We start from the raw sequence: 5,779 nt of genomic DNA, 5'->3' as shown, positions 1-5,779 counted from the left end.
AAGCCGTCATAGGTGCAATCAAGTATAGAAAACTACAAGATAGTACTTTCGAAGAAAAGGTTATCGCTCTGAAAAAAGATTTATTTAATGGACCGCACCATGTTTTTGGAGACCATACTTCTTGTCTACCATATTTTTGTACAAATGAACCAAATACAGAGGACATGCTTGATGTAAATTATGTACCAGCATTAAAAGAATGCAGTCTATTTTCTCAATTAATGATATATAATTCTCGTTTGGTGCTAAATTCAAAAAGTTTAATTTATAATTTTTCTACTAATATTTCAGAATCTTTTAATAACATGATTGCAAAATTTGTAGGCGGCAAGAGAATTAACTACTCTCAAAGACAATCGTACATGGGACGATGTGCAGCGGCGGTAATCGCATTTAATACAAATAAGTTACATTGCACAATTCAAAAACAAGTTTATAAAAATAGCCCAAAAGCCTTCATAAATCGCTTAGAATCAAGAAGGTTGAAAAAAAATAAAAAAAAAATAGGAAAACCTTGGCGAAAACCAATACATTCTGTTCCTTTATCTAATCCAGATTATGGAGAGAGTTGCCAAAAACCTGATATGGACAAAAATCAATATCAATTGTTAAAAGAAACTTTTTTGAAAAAACTCAAACTGACAAACTATGAGAGGAGGGATATAGAAAGACGCACTGTATTACAATCTGAATGTGCAGAATGGCTAGAAAGGCGACGAAACCTTCTTACTGCCTCTGTTTTTGGAAAGGTGTGTAAGCGGCGAGAAAATACAAAATTTGGGCCTTTGGTAAAACGTTTATTATATAGCCAATCATTAGCCAACGTGAAAGCGGTAAAATATGGTAAAGAAAATGAATCAATAGCTTTACAACAGCTTAGTGTACAAGAACGGATTAAGATTGAGAGATGTGGATTGTTTATCGATGATGTGTATGATTTTATCGGTGCAACGCCAGATGGCATCAGCGATGATGATACAATTATTGAAATAAAATGTCCTTTCTCAGCTGCTGGAATAAGTGCAGATGAAGCTATTGTACAGAAAAAAATTAAATTTTGGAAAGTAGATAAAGACAGGAATATGGTAATAGATAAAAATCACGATTGGTACTTCCAGATTCAGGGGCAGCTTCATATTACTAAGAAAGATGTCTGTTTATTTGGAGTTTGGACGGGACATAATTTTCCTGTTAAAATAGAATTAATCAAAAAAGACGAGACATTTTGGATTGAAAAGATTGAAAAAAAGATATATCACTTTTATATGAATTGTCTACTGCCAGAAATAGTAGATCCCAGAACCAGTAGATCTATGAATATTAGAGAACCAGAAAGGCTGAATTTCTAAATTTTTATTTTAAATTTTATTATGCTTAATATATTTTCAACAAGTCTATATTACATCACTATTTTATAGTTCATCAAGATATATCTAATTTACTAATATAGTTTACTGTTACGAGACACCCAGAACGAGTGTAATTTTATGAAATTCAAAATAATATGTATACTTACATCTAAATAATGATACCTGATCTTGCTGGCGATTCCACTGCGCCATATTTTGTATAAGCATTCGTCTCTGCAGCCGTGAGTTTTGGTTCCGTGTAAAAAGTACATTTTGTTCTCAAGGTCAAAAACCAAATTGGTTGTGCCAATGGCTTATAACCATTCCTCATAAATGATTATAACTGATATCACCTCATGATCAGTGCCACGCACGAGTTAACTCGCGGGATCTTTTAAACGTCATAACTTCTGAATGAACTGTTTGTGTATATTTTCTTAACAATATTTATCATTTTAGTGTGAAAATATTCACGTTAAACATGTTGATTTGGTAAATTTTCACAAATATTTATCATTCTATTCTTATTTCATATTTTTTAAGGGATTCATTTTATTCCAAAAATAACTGACCTACAAGTACCCACCTGGTAAAAATTGAATTTGGATTGGATGGAATTTCCTAGTAGATGTTCCAACTAAACAACATGACGCTTTCTATATATTATTTACTGTTAGTTTTGAAATTATTGTATTTGAAATAAATAATGTATCAATAATACACATAGAAATCAATAGATATATAAAATAGATATCACAGTTTAAAAATCAGAAAGATCAATGCATATTACCATTGTTTATGTTACAATATAAAACAACATTTATCATTGAACGTAGGTACCAAGAAAAATAGACTTCATTAAAATGTGTCAATATAGTATATACCCGATATAATTATATAAATTATTATATTGTTAATTACTCTGTGGGGTCCATATATACTGCTTCAATTGTAATTTAATTTTACAGTATAATTATTTATGTTAAGTACTTGATTTACTTATTATATGTACAAATGTAATATACTTACCTACTTATTAGGATATATCTTGGTGAATTTTAAAATAAGAGGAAATTAAATGGAGGTCATCGTGTCTAACTAGATGTCTAACTAGACGTTGTTAAGTCTTATATAAATATTTATACATTATTAAATTGTTTTTCTGTTTTTTATTGATGTAAAGACATGGCATGTATTCAAAGTAATAACAAATTAGCTGTGTACTATTTATTTAACTTATATTAAAACCCCAAGATTGATTTCGTCTTACGACATATTTTATTCTTCTAAGTTTTACTATGACATTGTAATATGAACCATGGATATAGTATAGTACTTAAAAAAATCAAAACTGGTAATATATTATTTCAATATTTAATAGTCAATTTTCATTTGAAGTCAGCATTTAATTACTGGTATAACACATAATTATTAACTGATATCTACAACTTCAGATGGACAAATTAATTGATATATCATATTATCAGTTTTCATTTCCTTTCAACAATGTATTCATTCTAGCAGCTATTTTAAATATCTTACTAGTTTTTATGTCATGGCACCTTACAAAGGCTCCGAGCAACCGTATACTGAGCTTCGAGAACAGATGTTTACGACGGATACTGGGTGTGCGGTAATTTTAGAAGTAACGGGAGATAAAAGAACGCACCAAATAGCCTCGCATCACGTTGAGAGTGAATACGCAACTTTGTACCTGGCCCGGCCACGTGCTGCGAGTGCCTGAAGAGAATCCCAATCTGGTTTGCCTGTTCTTCAAGCCAACCGGATTCCGGCGTCCTGGATGGCCGCTAAATACTATCTATATAGCATATCTGGCGGAGTTACGGGCTGCTAGTATGACCTGGAACGATGCAAAAAAACTAGAGTGACAGAGATTCTTGGAGGCGCCGCATTGTATCCATATGCTGCAACTAAGATGCAGATATAGCCGAAGAGAAGAATTAATATACAGCATCTAGAAAACTTAAAGTCTTTGAAATGGTGTTAGAAAGACAATGTTTCTAATATCAAAGTGATATTGAGGATGAAAAAGAAAAGACTTGGAGAGTAAGCTCTACCAAATGACATACCTGATATGATACAAGTAACTGATATGCAAAATTATATTATATTTTAGAATATTATGAATCAATTTAGCAACTTTTATATCATTATCGATAATAAATTTAGTGCAAAAATGTAATTATAAAATTGTTTTATTTTTTAAATATGTATGCGAGATAGACATAGCTATAGGTTACAAACATTAGTCACTTTATATTTACCTTTTGTAATTGTACTATTAAATCTATAAAATGGGTATATATGCTTGATGGTCTACGTCATAAATAATATTATATGAATCACGCCATGTTCGGATCGTACGCCGAAAGTCGGATTTATTTCATTATTAATTAAAAGATTTATTTCATTCCATCTTATTCATATGAAACCGTCGACAAGCAAAGATCTCGGTAGACATTTTCTCCATCTGCAAAAAACATAACATATGAACTGTTAATAGTGTGATTTTTAATCTTTTATAGTGTGCGACTGTTTGAAGAATGGTAATTAAAACGGATTAGTGATAATACAAAGCATCAAAAAAGATTGATTAACTAAAATAAAGTAATCAGGTAGGTAACATGTTTAATAACAACTAGAACGCCTTAGATTATATCAAACAAATAAATATGAAATCACAGGCATTCTCGCAATAACCTCTAAACTAACCACGCAACTAATGTAGACTAAGAAAACAATAAATTAACACTTGAATAATATATGCAAAACACACAGAATACTACTACAGTAATAAATAACATAATATTGTACTTACAGATAGTGTTTCTTATTCCTGATATAAAACACAATTCCTTCGTTAGGTATCTTGCAATTTGCTATCAACATAATCTGACAGCAGAGAGTTTTTTCTATTAGTCTATGGCCAAAAATACGGATTTACTTGGCCGGCTAAAAAAAAGATTTTAATATAGCAAGAACATTTTGAATATGCGACAAATAAATAAAAGTATATATAATATAGTTGTTAAAAAAATCTGTGTACATTATAAAATATATTTAATATTATAAATACATATATTTTTTAAATTCATGTTATAATTTGTAAACGACGAAGCACGTCAGCTAATACGCATAGTAAATGTTTAAACTTTGGTAATCAAATTCGAATGTGACAGAAAGAGAAAGAAAAACTTTTTAATCATATTAGCATGCGTAAAAGAGATGTAACATAATATCACTTTCACTTTAAAAATCATACCTAGTATTCAATGTCATAGTTCAACTTTAAATGAAAAAACAGAAACTCTAGGTAAGCATGTGTGCCCTTATGATTGGGTTACACGTAAATTGTACATATTTAGAATATATGCTTCATAACTTTGCACTCTGGCTCTAAGGTGAAAATGATGTTATATATTATTATAAAAATATATTTTTTATATATATTATCTCTCTATTTATTTATTATTACATATATTAATAGAAGTAAATATCATTTGATCTAATTTTATGCGAGATAATCAGGCAACGATGCGTATCAGTTTTAGTAAAGAGTGCAAAAACGTATATTCTGCGCAGCGTCGAAGGGTGGAAATAGGGTGTGGAGATTCGACTTAAATAGTGCATACTAAATTTTGTCAGTCATACTTATTTATTTTCATTGACTTACTATTCCAGGGATACACGAGGTCAACGAGAGCCATATTCTGGATTTTCATATATATAAAGAGCCACACCATAGTCACATTTAGAAAGGAAAACTCTCACTCGAAAAGTATAACGGGAAAAGAAAATACCTATATTTTTTATCAAGATATATTGGGAGCCGCACCTAACCCAACGAAGAGCCACATTTGCCCACGTCTGTACTATTCATTTCATGTCATCCGGTCTAAATGCTATTCTGACATCTGCTATGTTCATGGTAGGTAATAGATAAAGGTGGAAATAGAAATATGCTCTATAAATGCATCTGAAGTAAACGCAGGTGTTTTTAAAATACGTACAGATCACCGCTTGGTGGCGAAGAATATGTCATCCGGTCTAAATGCTATTCTGACAATGTCAGATGTCATCTGTTATGTTCACGGTAATAATGTGCATGACGTATATTTGTTTGTGTACAATTTAACAGATACGTCGCAATTTACGAGTGGTAGAGAAATGGAGAAGTGTCTGGTTATGTTGTCATGACACGTGAATTCGAATCAGGCAAAGTCAAAACGTTTTTTCCGATGAACCGGAGCATAGACCTAATACATTGAATTGGTGCCGAATATTAATCTGTACCTCTTTTGGAGGCGGCCAAGATTCATATCGGATTTTAGTGCTGACAAAAAAAAGATAAAAGCTACCAAAGCCCTACTAATGGACATATTATTTATACAATTAATACTATAAATCAA

The 5,779-nt window shown here is 31.0% G+C and overlaps 1 long non-coding RNA gene across 1 annotated transcript; it reads right to left on the bottom strand.

Annotated features, from left to right (window-relative positions):
- Positions 1–2,520: 2,520 nt before the first annotated feature.
- LOC147074950 (uncharacterized) lies at positions 2,521–4,264 on the bottom strand. The gene is made up of 3 exons (XR_015070033.1): positions 4,189–4,264; positions 3,635–3,840; positions 2,521–3,210 (listed from the first exon to the last, which is right to left on the bottom strand). It is a non-coding gene; the product is annotated as an uncharacterized LOC147074950 (long non-coding RNA).
- Positions 4,265–5,779: the final 1,515 nt, after the last annotated feature.

The sequence above is a fragment of the Rhyacophila brunnea genome, unplaced genomic scaffold (assembly GCF_057557595.1).
Source record: "Rhyacophila brunnea isolate RB1 unplaced genomic scaffold, BYU_Rbru_1.0 scaffold_15, whole genome shotgun sequence".
NCBI classification, from domain to species: domain Eukaryota; kingdom Metazoa; phylum Arthropoda; class Insecta; order Trichoptera; family Rhyacophilidae; genus Rhyacophila; species Rhyacophila brunnea.
The sequence above is the reverse complement of the archived record's forward strand: the minus strand, read 5'-3'. Positions and strand labels throughout refer to the sequence as shown.